The sequence below is a fragment of the Musca autumnalis genome, unplaced genomic scaffold, assembly GCF_047663935.1.
Source record: "Musca autumnalis isolate F117 unplaced genomic scaffold, ASM4766393v1 scaffold_4, whole genome shotgun sequence".
NCBI lineage: Eukaryota > Metazoa > Arthropoda > Insecta > Diptera > Muscidae > Musca > Musca autumnalis.
In genome coordinates this window covers 20,936,202-20,954,006 of record NW_027411977.1, presented here as the reverse complement: position 1 = coordinate 20,954,006, position 17,805 = coordinate 20,936,202, and the positions used below count along the sequence as shown (strand labels likewise).

At 35.4% G+C, this 17,805-nt stretch overlaps 1 protein-coding gene across 2 annotated transcripts in view; it reads right to left on the bottom strand.

Annotated features, from left to right (window-relative positions):
• Positions 1-17,805, bottom strand: part of Oatp74D (Organic anion transporting polypeptide 74D) — a 115,644-nt gene that overhangs the window by 88,996 nt on the left and 8,843 nt on the right. Inside the window, exon 2 of one of the 2 annotated variants that reach the window (XM_073983540.1) lies at positions 16,123-16,322. The gene's annotated coding sequence lies outside the window, so the exon portion shown is untranslated. Of the gene's footprint in view, positions 1-16,122; positions 16,761-17,805 lie in introns of those variants that run through there. The other variant, XM_073983541.1, reaches the window with a different exon arrangement.

The window sequence follows — 17,805 nt, the reverse complement described above, 5'->3', positions numbered from 1 at the left end:
CTTTCGGATCATGAAGTCAAGAAGCATTTGCCCACGAAAAAAGTGATACCGTTGGAATCAAGACCACAAGCACTACCTTGGACGAACTGCCCTTAAACTGCATAAATGCGAAAATTCTTTGTCTTTGCGAGAGTGGTAGCCGTATAAACTTAATGTAAGATGGAGAAAAGAAAGAAATATTGCAAAGATGTACAAAATCTGTACCAAACCAGCTAGTCTGTTCAGAGAGCTGCAGATTTGGTCTTAACATATGTGGAGTCTTCATTATTTCAATAAGACATATTTTTGATCATGAAATGTTGTATAAAATCTATCAATTCTTCAGAACTGATCGTGAAATTACAATTTCTAACATTTTACCATTCATTTACACACAACCCTGTTTTTTTCATACTTTGTATTCCAAAACTGATCTTAGATAACAACAAATTGTTAATTGATTTTTGACAGCAGAGTAGTATCTCGTTACTCGCATCAAAACTGAACGCCATATCACTCATGTTAGTTGTTATATTTAAATTAGTTAACGGCTTTTTTTGTTTAAATTTAAAGAAAAATGAAGAAAAATTGAAATAACTTATGGAATAAATATTGAACGGAGACAATGTTTCACATTGTTGTCGGTCTTAATTTAAGGCGAAGCGAGTGAGTGAGCCGATGCCATCAAAACCAATTGATGTCCTAAGAAATCAAAGTTAATAAAATATCAATTAAATATATACTTTATTTTTTTCGAATGTCACAGTCTAAGCGGACTTTATACAGAAATAAGTGGCGAAAAAACAAACAAGCAACAACAAGCGAGAAGAAACGAACAATAAATCGTTTTTAGGCATTATATTTAATTCAATTGATAGACCTTGAACTTGATTTATATCACAAAAAAAAACAACTTTGTGTTTGGATGTCGGGCTGGAGCAAATTTTCCTGACCCTTGTGTTTGTTTGTCAGTTGGCCTCTTGGGACATATGTGCATTTTATATCAACGTTTTTTCTTAGGGTACTACATATGCATATCATGTTAGCGGTACAGCTGATATTATTGTGGTGAATTTGTCATGTAACCAGCAGATCACATCCTAACACTTTTTACAAGGTTATCTATCCCCTTGTTGCCTTGCCACACATCGAGCCCGTATCTGTGTGTTAATTTTCATTATTTCCATTTCATTTCCGTTTTCAGTTTTATGTTTTTATTTATTTTTTTGGAGAGGAAAATTGAATAATGTATGTCGTTGATGCATAAAATAGTTTTGCATATACCCATGTACTTGAGATCGAAATTGAATGTTTTCAGGGATATACAGTGACAGACAAATGTGGAAAAATGTATGGGAATTACAAAAAAAATATTGATTTTTTATAGACATTGATCAGAAATTCGGCCATGCATTCGCATTATCTACAAACCCTGTTATAAAACGAAGAAATAATACAGATGAGAAAAAAAAACGAACACGACGAGATGAAGAGAGATAACTGCAAAAAGCATTTAATATAAATCTGGCAGATGGCGCATTTTAAGCCTTCGAGGGCGACATTTAAACTCAAAAAGTCAGGAAGGTGAGGAATTTCTAAGAATGGACATTCGAAAGTCGTAAACTTAATTGATAGGCAATTTGAATAATATTCGAATTTAAACTAAGTTTGGACAAAATATTAAGAAGGCCACAGTTTGGACTGAATCGTTGATCCGTTCTAGAGTTATCTTCAAAATATCATAGGAGGGATGTGAGGTTGTAAACAAATCACCACAATGTTCTGATGTATTCCAAAGTCAGGAAGGTGAGGAATTTCTAAGAATGGACATTCGAAAGTCGTAAACTTAATTGATAGTCAACTTGAATAATCGCACAAAAGACATTTTGAGCTGTAGGTAATTCTTCTCTGGGCGATCTAGCAATGGCGGAAGCCACTGGTGCAGATGTCTATCTATCATGCTATCATGGAAAGCAGACGAGATTATACAAAGGCTCACAAGTCATGGACCAATAACTCGCGATGAAGATCGCTTTGGGACACATTATTTGTCACTATAGGGTTAGATCTCTAACATCAAGATGGAATTACAGTGACGTCGACTACTGTAGATTGTGTGTGACACCTTTACAAAATTACTTGTTTTGCTTACATCTTTTTTATGGGCAGTTCGAGAATGGTTTTGACATTTCCACTGAAGGTAGTCATTATGGTGCTGAAAACAACTGATCTTCTATAGGAAGATCGTCTGACCTTTAATGGGAACTTTCTATATGTAAATCTTTTCATCTTCTGTGAGAAGGTGGTCTGATCTTCTAAAACAAGATAGGCTGAACTATTTAAAAAAAAATCGTCTGATTTTTTAAGATCTTCTATGAGAAGATCTTCCGACCTTTCATGAAAAGATCTTCCTATCTTCTGTGAGAAGATCATCTGATCTTGTATGATAAGATCGTGTCACCCCTTATAAAATGATGGTCTGATCTCCTATTAGAAGGTCGCCTGATCTTCTATGAGAATATCGTCAGAAGATCTTCCGTTCTTTTACGAGAAGATCTTCCCATCTTCTGTGAGCAGATCATCCGATCTTTTATGAGATCTATGAAAAAGTCGTCTGATATTCTATAAGAGGATCGTCTGATCTGCTGTAAGTAGATCTTCCGATCTGGATCGTTTGATCTTCTATGAGAAGATTGTCCGACCTTGTGGGAGAATTAAGATCGTCTGATCTTCTTTGCAAGATCGTAATCTTGTATGACATGATCATCTCATCTGCTATGAGAAGATCGTCTGATTTTGTATGAGAATATCGTGTCACCCCCTCTGGGAAGATGGTCTTACCTTCTTTGTAAATATCATCTAATCTCCTTTGGGAATGTCGTCTGATCTGTTATGAGACCATCGTCTGATCTTCTACGCGAAGATCTTCCGACCTTCTAAGAGAAGATCTTCCTATCTTCTGTGAGAAAATAATTTGATATTGAATAAGAAGATCGGGTCACCCCCTCTGAGAAGATGGTCTTTCCTTCTTTGTAAATATCATCTAATCTACTTTGGGAATGTCGTCTGATCTCCTATGAGAACCTCGTCCGCTCTTCTACGCGAAGATCTTCCGACCTTCTAAGAGAAGATCTTCCTATCTTCTGTGAAAAAATAATTTGATATTGAATGAGAAGATCGTCTGCTTTTCTTTCAGAGGGTCTAGAAGAGCTTCCGATCTTCAGTAAGAAGTTCATCCGATCTTGTATGAGAAGGTTGTGCCACTTCCTATGTGTGATTCCTAGAAGATCTTCCGACCTTCTATGAGTAGATGGCCTGATCTTCTATGAGTAAATGGCCAGAACTTCTTTGAGAAGATGATTTGATCTTCTTTCAGAAGATGGTCGTCTGATCCTCTTTGAGAAGATCGTCTATCTCCTATTAGATGATTGACTGATCTTCTTTGAGAAGATCGTCTGATCTTCTCCGAGAAAATCGTCTGATCTTCTTTGAGAAGATCGTCTGATATTCTTTGAGCAGATTATCTGCTTTTATTTCAGAAGATCTAGAAGAGCTTCCGATCTTGAATGAGATGATCTTCGGTTTTATCATTTAATTTTGTATTAGAAGGTCTTTCCTATGATAAGATGGTATGATCTCCGTTGAGAATATCGTCTGATTTTCGGCGAGAAGATCATCCGACATTCTATGAGAAGATGAGCTGATCTTCTTTGAGAAGATGATTTGATCTTCGTTGAGAAGATGGCCTGATCTTCTTTGAGAAGATCGTCTCATATTTTTCAGAAGATAGTCTGTATTTTTTCAGAAGATCGTCTGATCTTCTACAATAACATCTTCAGACCTTCTCCGAGAAGAATTTCCGACCTCTGTGAGAAGATCTTTCTATCTTCTATCATCTGAATTTGTATGAGAAGACCCCTATGAAAAATGGTCTGATCTTCTATGAGAAGATCGTCTGATCTTCAATGCGAAGATGGCCTCATCCTCTTTTACAAGACCGTCAGATCTTCATTGAGACGATTATCTACGAGAAGATCTTCCGATGTTCTTGGAGAAAATTTGCCTATCTTCTGGGAGAAGATCATCTAACTTTGTATTAGAAGATCACATCACCGCCTATGAGAAGATGGTCTGAAGAAGATCATTTGATCTTCTTTGAGAAAGTCGTGTTATATTCTTTGAGAAGATCTTCTTATCTTCTTAGAGAAGATATTCCTATAAGAAGATGATCTTCTTTCACAAGATCCTCGATGTTATACAAGTAGATCGTTTCCATGAAAAAGTCGATCTTGATTGAGAAGATCATCTACGAGAAGATCTTCCGATGTTCTACGAGAAAATGTGTTTATCTTCTGGGAGAAGATCATCTAACCTTGTATAAGAAGATCACATCACCGCCTATGAGAAGATGGTCAGATCTTATATGAGAAGATCGTCTGATCCCCTATTAAATGGTCGTCTGACCTTCTTTGAGAATGTCGTGTTATATTCTTTGAGAAGATCGTCTGATCTTCTTAGAGAAGATTTTCTGATCTTCTTAGAGAAGATCTTCCATTCTTCTACGAGAAGATCTCCCTATAAGAATATGATCTGATCTTCTTTCACGAGATCCTCTGATCTTCAATGAGAAGATAGCCTCATCTGCATCATGAGAAGATCGTCCGATGTTATACAAATAGATCGTTTCTATGAAAAAGTCGATTTTGATTGAGAATATTATCTACGAGAAGATCTTCCGATGTTCTTGGAGAAAAATTGCCTATCTTCTGGAAGAAGATCATCTAATCTTGAATGAGAAGATCACATCACCGCCTATGAGAAGATAATCTGATCTTCTTTGAGAAGATCGTCTGATCCCCTATTAAAAGGTCATCTGACCTTCTTTGAGAAAGTCGTGTTATATTCTTTGAGAAGATCTTCTGATCTTCTTAGAAAAGATCTTCTGATCTTCTTAGAGAAGATTTTCTGATCTTCAATGAGAAGATAGCCTCATCTGTATCATGAGAAGATCGTCCGATGTTATACAAGTAGATCGTTTCTATGAAAAAGTCGATCTTGATTGAGTAGAACATCTACGAGAAGATCTTTCGATGTTCTAGGAAAAAAGATCTGCCTATCTTTTGGGAGAAGATCATCTAACCTTGTATGAGATCACATAACCGCCTATGAGAAGATGGTCTGATCTTCTATGGGAAGATCTCTGATCCCCTATTAGAAGATCATCTGATCTTCTTTGAGAAAGTCGTGCTATATTCTTTGAGAAGATCTTCTGATCTTCTCAGAGAAAATCTTCCATTCTTCTATGAGAAGATCTTCCTATAAGAAGATGATCTGATCTTCTTTCACAAGATCCTCTGATCTTCAATGGGAAGATAGCCTCATCTGCATCATGAGAAGATCGTCCGATGTTATACAAGTAGATCGTTTCTATGAAAAAGTCTTTTGATTTTCTGTAAGATACCGTCTGATATTGTACAAATGGATCGTGTCTATCAGAAGATCTTCTGATATTCTATGATCTGCTGTAAGTAGATCTCCCGATCTTATAGAAGTGGATTGTTTGATCCTCTATGAGAAGATTGTCTGACCGTTTGCAAGAAGATCGAGTAAACTTCAATGACAAGATCGTCCGATATTTTTTTCGAAATCGTAATTTCCTATGACAAGATCAACTGATCTGCTATAAGGAGAATATCTGATCTTCTATGAGAAGAACTTGTGATATTGTAGTGAGGGACTTTTGATCTCCTAAGATAGGATGGATGGCATGATACAACTCTTTCCGGTACCTCCTTCACAAAAGTTCAAAATTTATGCTTAAGTGCAGTTGAATTCTTGAGGTGACGGCCCCTGGTCGAAGATTCCTTCGAGTCAATCCGGTGCATAGAACCGGCCGCCGTGAGTTTGTTCGTGGATGGTTTGGAAAGTTTTACTGGTCCTGATATTAGATCTTATTTATTAGATCTTCTTATATTTATTAATCTTACGACGACCAATTAAAATGACTGACGCACACCATATATCCGGCTCAAACCTTTATATTTCTCACATATTACAACATTATCTTTATCGGTCCTCACAGAAGTCCAAAAATTTCTATTGAAATTTCTATTTCTATTGACTGTAGTTTAAAGGCTAATCGAGGATAGTTTTAACATTTTTAGCGATGACGATTCTTTTATTTCTGATTACAATGATATTTTGTTTGTGTGGGCAAGTCTATGCTTTCTCAAATATTGGTCCTAAAGTTCTAAAAAATTCTTCGGCGAGCAACTAAAATGGCTGAAGCGCACGTTAATTCTGGAACGAAATAAACCTCTTAAAAGTGTTTCATACTGAAATATATAAATTTGTTTTTTGAAATTTTGCCTTTTTAGGGCGATCTGAAACTTTTGGTGAAATTTTGTGTAGAATTTTTCCTCTTTTGGTAGTTTTCACCTAGAACCAAGTTTCATATCACTTTCGTGTATCAAATCGAAAAAAGAATGGAAAATTTTTCATCAAAAAATTGGGAAATATTTTCATGTTTTTTTTTAACAAAATTGATACGGATATTTTCATGATATATAATGTAAATGGAGACTTTATTTCTTTGGTGACAAAAGTTCAAAATTTATGCTTAAGTGCAGTTGAATTCTTGAGGTGACGGCCCCTGGTCGAAGATTCCTTCGAGTCAATCCGGTGCATAGAACCGGCCGCCGTGAGTTTGTTCGTGGATGGTTTGGAAAGTTTTACTGGTCCTGATATTAGATCTTATTTATTAGATCTTCTTATATTTATTAATCTTACGACGACCAATTAAAATGACTGACGCACACCATATATCCGGCTCAAACCTTTATATTTCTCACATATTACAACATTATCTTTATCGGTCCTCACAGAAGTCCAAAAATTTCTATTGAAATTTCTATTTCTATTGACTGTAGTTTAAAGGCTAATCGAGGATAGTTTTAACATTTTTAGCGATGACGATTCTTTTATTTCTGATTACAATGATATTTTGTTTGTGTGGGCAAGTCTATGCTTTCTCAAATATTGGTCCTAAAGTTCTAAAAAATTCTTCGGCGAGCAACTAAAATGGCTGAAGCGCACGTTAATTCTGGAACGAAATAAACCTCTTAAAAGTGTTTCATACTGAAATATATAAATTTGTTTTTTGAAATTTTGCCTTTTTAGGGCGATCTGAAACTTTTGGTGAAATTTTGTGTAGAATTTTTCCTCTTTTGGTAGTTTTCACCTAGAACCAAGTTTCATATCACTTTCGTGTATCAAATCGAAAAAAGAATGGAAAATTTTTCATCAAAAAATTGGGAAATATTTTCATGTTTTTTTTTAACAAAATTGATACGGATATTTTCATGATATATAATGTAAATGGAGACTTTATTTCTTTGGTGACGTAGAATATTTTTGCCTTTGACGTCATCCCTCTACAATTATATTTTGTCGGACAATTTTGAATAAACTCAAATGAAGTCCAATTTTAACCCTAAAACGTGTTTTTCATTTTAAGAGATTCCTGGCGATTAGATAAGATTTACAGATTTGGTGTATTCTGAGACCTGTAGTAAAATTTTATTACTGACAATATTGATATTTGATATGATCACAATATTTGATATGATTACAAAGGATTTTTTGAATGATTTTCGAAAAAAGGACCCTTTGATGAACAGCAGGTGGGTTAAAATTTTAAATTAAATTAAAAAATATTCCCCACATCCTCCTCATTAAAGTTGCTAAAGATACTATATACCTAAAATGCAAGGATTCAAAGATATCTTAACTCGAATATTTCGAAAAAAAAAACAGAAATGGGCGGAACTTGCATCAAACATACTTTTTAACATACGAAACAACCATCAGTTTTGTCCACCACTGTAGTATGTTTATCATATCCCTCATATTCATGACAATTCACATGGTGTTATCAACAAAAACTACTTACGACAACAAAATTGTTAACACCAAATATACGCATAATACTAAAAACTACTCGCCTGGAATGGGAAAGGGAGCAATGAAACAAGATAAACAATTTGTAATTTACATACATAAATATGTATGTACGAGTATATACTGTGCGTCTGCTTAGAAGCGAGTGATGTGAAATACTTTACACCCAAACAACACATCAGATACCCGTCAAAATAAAGGAATACAACAACATTAGGATCTGTGTGGGAGATGTTGGAGGTACAGGCTGAATGGTGCTGTCTTAGGATTTCACCATCATCTAACCAATACTCAGTTTTATTCATAACCAAAGAAATAATTATACATATTATAAATAATGAAAGATCCATTTGTGAATGAATGAAGACTGCCTTAGGATTTAGTTGCCGCAACAAGTTTGCTTTGCAAACTTTTGTTTTGCGACAACAAAAACAAATAAATCATCGAAATACTTGAGGGGGATTTGCAACAAAAGGATTGTTATTTTTATTCAAAACCTTTTCTTATTATTTGTGAAGGTCATTATAAAAAAAAAACATTAGAAATAACATTAGGGATGATAATTGAGTTTCCCATGGGAAAAAGGATTCTTGCTAAAAATTTGAATGCAATGAACATTTGAATCATTCGTACAAATTCATCTCACACATGTCTATACATACATACATATGTACGTATGTAAGTGGTACATAGTATATGAATATAAAATAGAGGATAAAATCTAAATAAAAAAGCGTGCTGCGACAAAATACATTTTTTACCAAGTAAGGACCATAACAGTTATAATAAAAAATATTTATAAACTTTCAATATCATGCAAGCGATTTCAAAATTACTAAAAATATTTGTCTATTTTTATTGTCAATTTAAAACAAGTAAGAAAAGTCTATAGTCGGACGGAGCCGACCATGGGATACCCTATACCACTATCCCTGGACAATCGCTCTCCACGGAACTTCGTTTCAATGATTGTGAAAATGTAATTATCAAATATCAGAGATGTAATGTAAAATACTTATGACCAATACCAAAACGTTATCTAGCATGACAAAGACATTTTTGTAGCAGGAAAGGAAAATTTAGTTCACACAAACTAAAATGTAATGAATCCCACTTATGTACATAGTACTACTACTTCCGTTGTTTAACCGCTACGTTATTGACATTTTTACAAATTTCACACAAAAGTTTCAGTCCATTTAACCCGCTAAGTATTATTTGATCTTCACGTTGGTTTGTACGCTTCTTCTTCATTATAAACTCAAACTTTGTTTAACATTTTGCGGGTTATTATTTTAACCTACAGAGCCGCTACAAAATTGGTTAAAAATTTGGTTTTGGTCCATTTCATCCATCATCATTCTGGCCCGAACCCAACCTCCTTAAAAAACGTGTTACAATCGGTCCATAATTGCAGCCTTAAGCGTGTTTACAATTTTTAATGGACGGAAACACATCGCTAAATCGCTTTATCTCGTCGAGATATGAATTTTGGCATACCAAATAAGGAGTCTAGGACGAATATTTCGTGGTGTTACATAAACTTTTAAAGAGACAATATGTAGCATGGGATAAAAATGTGGTTCTCTACACAGAACCCATTATATATTAGGCAGTAGGCCCTTGCAATTTACATCAGAGGAAAGGTCAGTAGTTTTTTTCCATATGTAGGCTACTTTGCGAAATATATATGTCATCAAGGAATTAAAATATCGACTGCAAATAAAATTTGTATATTTTTCATACAAAAGTAATGGTCCATTTCACCCGCTAAAGAATATCAGATCATCATTCAAAATTGTAGGCATCTTTTTCGACCTATACTCTTACCCGGTGCAAAATTTCGTGACTATTGATGTATAATTGCGACTTCTAGCGAGTTTATTATTACACTACAAACAAATAACGGAATATATTAGGCTGTAACTCTGTTATCTGATCATGCACACCAACATAATTGGCATCAATTGAAAGGTCAAGCGTTCCACTTTCAAGTCTATCTCACTTGTCCGGAATGTCACTTCCATGAATTAAGATATAAGCTGTATATTAAAAATTTTCACAATTTTCACACAAAAGTTGTGGTCCATTTAAACCTCTAAATATTATCCGATCGTCATCTCAAATTGCAAGCTTCTCCTTTGTGATATACTCTTACCTTATTTAAAATTACGCGTTGATCGGACTATTATTGAGACCCACAGAGCCGCTAGAAAATTGGATAAATATTATGTTTTTGGTCCATTTCACCCGCTAAATATTTCACGATAATCACCAATAAGAATAGGGATCTATTCTGATCTGAACCCGACCTCCATACAAAATTTCGTGACGATCGGTCCATAATTGCGGCCTGGAGCGTGTTTACAATTTATAATGGACAGACGGACGGACTGACGGACGGACGGACGGACTGACGGACGGACGGACGGACTGACGGACGGACACACATCTCAAAATCGCTTTATCTCGTCGAGATATGAAGATTGGTATACCACATTGGGGGTCTCCGACGAATAATTCGCGGTGTTACATGAATTTTTACCAAAACAAACTTATAACACCCTTTTCCACATTGTGGTATAGGGTATAAAAAGATTGTGGGCGACAAATAGGATGTCTATCTATTTTTATAATTATATTAAAACAATATGGGAAAGAAACCCATCACAGATTGTCCATGAACTGTAATGGATTCAATCTGTTTGTTAGAGGCAGAAAGAGAGGAGTCTGTAAAAATACGCAATTTATTTCTTGGAATTGCGTCGGGATTTTCTGTTGTTGTTATTTGTTCTTATTTTTCACTCGTATAACACCTTAATTTGTTGATGTTTTATGAAGGTCACCAAGGAAGATAGATACACACGCGTTTAGTTTTTTGTTGTATTTAATCTGTTCCCTGGATAAATAATAAAATATGTACAAAATAGGATACGTTAATAATACATAATATACACATTTTAGTTGGAGGAGATGAAGGTTCGAAGTTGTATTGAACGGGAAATTGGGTCCAAAGTATTGACAGATGCTTCTATAGACCCTTTCTCAAAGAAAGGGTGCTTCTATAGACTCTTTTTGAAAGAAAGGGTGCTTCTATAGACCCATTCTGAAAGAAAGGGTGTTTCTATAGACCCTTTTTGAAAGAAGGGTATTCTATAGACTCTTTCTCAAAGAAAGGGTGCTTCTATAGGCGCTTTCCGAAAGAAAGGTTGCTTCTATAGACCTTTTCTAAAAGAAAGGCTACTTCTATAGACCCATTCTGAAAGACATGGTGCTTCTATACCCCTTCTGAAAGAAATGACCCCTTCTGAAAGAAATGGTGCTTCTATAGACCCATTCTGAAAGAAAGGGTGCTTCTACAGACCCATTTTGAAAGAACGGGTGTTTCTATAGTTCCATTCTGAAAGAAAGGGTGCTTCTATAGACACATTCTGAAAGAAAGGGTGCTTTTATAGACCCATTCTGAAAGAAAGGGTGCTTCTATAGACCCATTCTGAAAGAAAGGGTGCTTTTGTAGACCCATTCTGAAAGAAAGGGTGCTTCTATAGACCCATTCCGAAAGAAAGGGTGCTTCTATAGATCCATTCTGAAAGAAAGGGTGCTTCTATAGACCCATTCCGAAAGAAAGGGTGCTTCTATAGACCCATTCTGAAAGAAAGGGTGATTCTATAGACACATTCTTAAAGAAATGATTGAAAGGGTGATTCTATAGACACATTCTTAAAGAAATGATTGAAAGGGTGCTGCTATAGACCCTTTCTAAAGAAAGGGTGCTTCTATAGACCCATTCTAAAGAAATGGTGCTTCTATAGACCCATTCTAAAGAAATGGTGCTTCTATAGACCCTTTCTAAAGAAAGGGTGCTTCTATAGGCCCTTTCTAAAGAAAGGTTGCTTCTATAGACCCTTTCTAAAGAAAGGGTGCTTCTATAGACCCTTTCTAAAGAAAGGGTGCTTCTATAGACCCTTTCTAAAGAAAGGGTGCTTCTGTAGACCGTTTCCGAAGAAAGGGTGCTTCTACAGACCGTTTCCGAAAGAAAGGGTGCTTCTATATACACTTTCTTAAAGAAAGGGTGCTTCTATAGACCATGTTACGAAAGAAAGGGTGCTTCTATAGTCCCTTTCTAAAGAAATGGTGCTTCTATAGACCCTTTCTAAAGTAAGGGTGCTTCTATAGACCCATTCTAAAGAAAGGGTGCTTCTATAGACCCTTTCTAAAGAAAGGGTGCTTCTATAGACCCATTCTAAGGAAATGGTGCTTCTATAGACCCTTTCTAAAGAAAGGGTGCTTCTATAGGCCCTTTCTAAAGAAAGGTTGCTTCTATAGACCCTTTCTAAAGAAAGGGTGCTTCTATAGACCCTTTCTAAAGAAAGGGTGCTTTTATAGACCCTTTCTAAAGAAAGGGTGCTTCTGTAGACCGTTTCCGAAGAAAGGGTGCTTCTACAGACCGTTTCCGAAAGAAAGGGTGCTTCTACAGACCGTTTCCGAAAGAAAGGGTGCTTCTATATACATTTTCTTAAAGAAATTGTGCTTCTATAGACCATTTCTGAACGAAAGGGTGCTTCTATAGTCCCTTTCTGAAAAAAAGGGTGCTTCTATAGTCCCTTTCTGAAAAAAGGGTGCTTCTATAGTACCTTTCTGAAAGAAGGGGTGCTTCTATAGTCGCTTTCTGAAAGAAAGGGTGCTTCTATAGTCCCTTTCTGAAAGAAGGGGTGCTTCTATAGTCCCTTTCTGAAAGAAAGGGTGCTTCTATAGTCCCTTTCTGAAAGAAAGGGTGCTTCTATAGTACCTTTCTGAAAGAAAGGGTGCTTCTATAGTACCTTTCTGAAAGAAAGGGTGCTTCTATAGTCCCTTTCTGAAAGAAGGGGTGCTTCTATAGACCCATTCTGAAAGAAAGGGTGCTTCTATAGACCCATTCTGAAAGAAATGGTGCTACTTTAGACCCATTCTGAAAGAAAGGGTGCTTCTATAGACCCATTCTGAAAGAAAGGGTGATTCTATAGACCCATTCTGAAAGAAAGGGTTCTTTTATAGACCCATTCTGAAAGAAAGGGTGCTTCTATAGACCCATTCTGAAAGAAAGAGTGCTTCTATAGACCCATTCTGAAAGAAAGGTTGCTTCTATACACCCATTCTGAAAGAAAGGTTGCTTCTATACACCCATTCTGAAAGCAAGGGTGCTTCTATACACCCATTCAGAAAGAAATGGTGCTACTATAGACCCTTTCTGAAAGAAATGGTGCTACTATAGACCCTTTCTGAAAGAAAGGTTGCTTCTATAGTCCCTTTCTGAAAGCAATTGTGCTTCTGTAGTCCCTTTCTGAGAGGAAGGGTGCTTTTATAGACCCTTTCTGAAAGAAAGGGCGCTTCTGTAGACCCTTTCTGAAAGAAAGGGTGCTTCTATAGACTCATTTTGAAAGAAATGGTGCTACTATAGACCCATTCTGAAAGAAAGGGTGCTTCTATAGACCCATTCTGAAAGAAAGGGTGCTTTTATAGATCCTTTCTGAAGGAAAGGGTGGTTCTATAGATCCTTTCTGAAAGAAAGGGTGCTTCTATAGATCCTTTGAGAAAGAAAGGATGCTTCTAAATACCCATTCTGAAAGAAATTGTGCTTCTATTTGGATTGAAGCTAAAGAGTGTTGCGTTCAGGTACCTGCGAAAAAATGCATCGGCGTAGTCCATTTTAGAAGTGGTTCCTATTTTGAGAGTCATTCCTTTTCTATAAATACCGCGCACACCAGTCATTTCAGATGGTCACGACCACCATGAGTACCTTCGGTAAAAATTTCCAAAGAATAATCGAACATATTTTAAGTTGTACCCAAAAACATGTTGAAATCTTGTGGGGGAGGTACCCTGAGAAGTGGACCGAAAACTAAGTTTGGACAAAATATTACGTGATCCCAAGTTTGTACGGAATCGGTTGCTCCTTTTAATAGATATAAATAAATGAACTTCTGTGGGACAGGTGCCGAAAGAAGTGGACATATAAAAACCATCTTTGAAGTTTTTCTAAGGTTAACAAACATACAATATTTGTTTTAATTGTTCGGCAAACATCCCAGAAGAAACAAGGGAGACTATGTGTGTCCGAAGAGACCAACACAACATGTTGCAAAAAAAAAAAATCAAAACGAGTTGAGAGGATGTCTTAAATTGCACTTTTGTGGGAGGTACTCGAAGGAGTTGACATATGTATATATCGACGCCTCCAAACAATAGTATGCTAAGTCGACTTAGCATGTTTTCAAGTTCTTTACATTTTTATATTTAACGTCCTTTAACTTAAATTCTGTCAAATTTTGGTAATGATCGGACAATCCGAACAGAAGTTATAAACAAATATTTACTTAGCATAGTACTGAAGGTCAAAGAAATTTCCAAACTTTTAGAGCTTGTCCTGCAAAACTCGCTTTTCAGAATTAGCAAACTATTATTTGGAGGTGTAGAACGTCCTTTACCTTAAACTCTGTCTAATTTTGGTAATGATCGGTCAATCCGAACAGAAGTCTTAAACAAATATTGACTTAGCATAGTACAGAAGTTCAAAAAAAATTCCAAACTTTGAGAGCTTCTCCTGCAAAACTCACTTTTTAGACTTAGCATACTATTATTTGGAGGTGTCGATATGCAGTCCATATTTGAAGTTAATATGTGCCTCATAGAAATACACGATGTGCAAAGTATGGACAAAATCGGTCTCCTCCTCGAACTTAAAGTAAGCTTGAACAAAACATTACCAAGTCCAAAATTTAGACCTTCAGATTTAGACGCTACAGCCACTAAACATGGTGCCATAGGGTTTTTTACAGCTTTCAGGCTATTTTCTCAGGAAGTATGGACTTGCCCCTTGCTATCGTGCGTATGATTTTATCGAAAACGTTTTAACTTTTGTGAGAGAGGTATCCTAAGGAGTGGACCTTTATGGCCCATTTTCGAACTTAAGCAAAGTTTGGACAAAATATTTGGAAGGCAAAATTTTGGGCCGGATCGATTGATCTGTTTGAGATTTATCGTGCGCTCCAGCCAGCCAGACGGACGGACATGGCTAAATTGACTCCAAAGTGTCTGAAGTCCTAAAATTAGATGGAATGAGCGCAGGGTGTCTTAATGGGTCTTTTTCCTATTTGGGAAATATGTAATTTTTCCAAATTACAAATCCACGGATAGAAATTTGTCCAAATTTGTTACCTGCCGAACAAAAAAAGGACTTGAATAGGTTTATCTTTATTCAAACAAAAGGTAAAGAACTTTGGTCACGATTCTGAACCAGGTGCTGTACCGGCTTTACAACGATATCGACAATGATAAACGTATGGAGTTTCAACGATACCGGCTAGGCGATGCGATTAGAGTGAGCGGTGATGGCCCCACCAAAAAGGCGTATAAATATGGGTTCGCATGGCGGATCACGCTGAAAGGAAAGACCAAGTTTCCGATAGAGTAAACAAATTGACGATATTAAAAATTGGGAAAGAAAAGTAACAAATAGAGAGGGGTGGAAATCTATTCTTAGTTTGGCTTACAGGACAACTGCTTTGTAGAGTCCCAACTATGTAAGTAAAATCTTCAGACTGAGCACTCAAAAGGATTCTAACATATTTTAATTCTATTTAATTTTGTTGGATGCCGTTTCTCATCAATCGTACTTTCGTGGAAATTCAAATATTTGTTATTTTCTAATTTTGTTCGTATTGCATGTTCTGGAGCGGACCTATTATTTTTATTTTTTTTTTTTTTTTTTGTAAAATCACACACATTTTCAAAAAAAAAAAAAATAACACTAAACATTTACAGGTCGTAGTCCAAAAAAAAAAAAAAAAAAAAAAACAAATTTCAGTATTACCATCTGATTAGAATAATTTTCAAAAACAAAACAAAATCACTTGATCTGTTCCAGAACCTGCAAGAATCTACTACTTTTTACTACGATAACATTTTTTCCTTTATGTTATCGGAAAAAATTGTAAAAATTAGTAGATTCTTGCAGTTCTGGAACAGACCAACTATTTCAAAACCGAAAAGTTAACATTTTTAAAATATAAGTACTCTCTTAAAAATATATAATTGAAACCTTATTTTAGTTGAGACAAAAATCACTAATTACAAAAAATATATATTTTTCAATTTTTGAATTTTATTCAAAAATAAAAATTCGATAAAAAAATTATTTTAACTTACCTCAAATTTTATTTGATTAAAATCGTTGATTAATTAGTTGGCATAATTTTATTTCTTAAAAATATATTTATTTTTATTTTTTTATTATTTTTGTTGTTGATTTTTTAAAGAGTTGGATTTTTCTTAAATATTCTTCGTTGATAATTATAATTTTTATTTATAATAATATAATTTTTATTTGTTACTTTTAGCACTTCAACCTATAAAATACAATTTGAAAAATGCCCAATAATTTAAAACATTTATTTTTTCAATCCTTACAATGGATTTTGTTTTAAAAATTTTTACATTGAAAAAATTGTAACTTTCACTGGATATTCGATTTCACAAAAATTCTGGTAAACAATCACTTTTTTTGGCACAAAAATATTTTTTGGCACTTTTAACTTTTCGTTTGAAAAAAATTTTTTGGGTAAATCACCGTTTTTTGTTTATATTTTTTCACATAATTTTAATTAATTGTTTTGTTTTTTCTTTTTTGTTTGTTCAGTCACTTTTTTGAAATTTAATTGTATTTATTTTGGATATTTAGTGAATTTTTATTTATTTCTGTTATTTTAATTCTTTTTGGGAGGGATTGGTTTTTTGTTTATTTGTCGGTTAAAACCACATTCGGAGACAACAGTTCGGGAGCGAATAATTGCGTTTTCATTCTGAGAACATTATTTAAGACCTACTACGACACCACATTTGTCTGACTGACGACTACAACGGCGGCTACGACTTCTGTGGACATCGACAGTCTACGCCGTGAATGAGTAAATGGATGGCTGGACAACACCACACGACGACGACGACAACAGACACGGCAATGGCTTACTGCCTGCCTGGCTGGCTGATTCGGCTGACATACACGATTTTATTTTCAAGCAGAATTTAAATTGAAAACAATTGAGAATAGCGTAAAAAGTAACTCGCAATGAGACAAATACGCGAAAAAAAACAACATACAAAAAAATTCTTCTTTTATTTCTGAAATCCAGCTACACTACACTACTTGGCGTCAGCGTTTTGCAGCCACTACAAAGGCCAAAATTGAAATAAAAGCAAAGACTCAAAAGAGATAACCCGAAGAAAAACGCATTTTATGCCACGACGACGACCACAGCAGCAGCAGCAGGACCATTGCAATCGAAGTACACCATCAACATTATCGTGTCCAGCTCAGCACTGCACTGCAATGGACCAGTCAGTCAGTCACTCAGTGATTGTGACCAAGGGAAACATTTTACGCCCTGTCTGCAGAATCGAGTGCAGCAGCAACAGCAGTTGCAGCATCATCAATTGCAGCAGTCGTATCGTGGCTATTATTGTTGTCTTAAGAATCCATTGATTTCTTTATATTGATCATTGGCGGTGGTTATAAAGGGCACAATGTAGGGAATCCTTGCCAGGGTTGCTGCTTTTAAGAGAAAAAAATATTTAACACTGATGCCCAATTTGGTAGCTTTCCTTTATCAAATCTAAGGTCCAGATTGGTCATGCATGAGAACTTATGCTATTCTATTAGAAGAACTAAGGACTTCTATAAGAAGAATTACGACCTTCTATGAGCAGAACTATGGTCTTCTATAAGAAGGCGAATGGTCTTTAACAAGAAGAAATATGAACTTCTATGCGAAAACCAATGAATTTCTTTAAGAAGACCTATGGCCTTCTTTAAGAAGACCTATTACCTCCTAT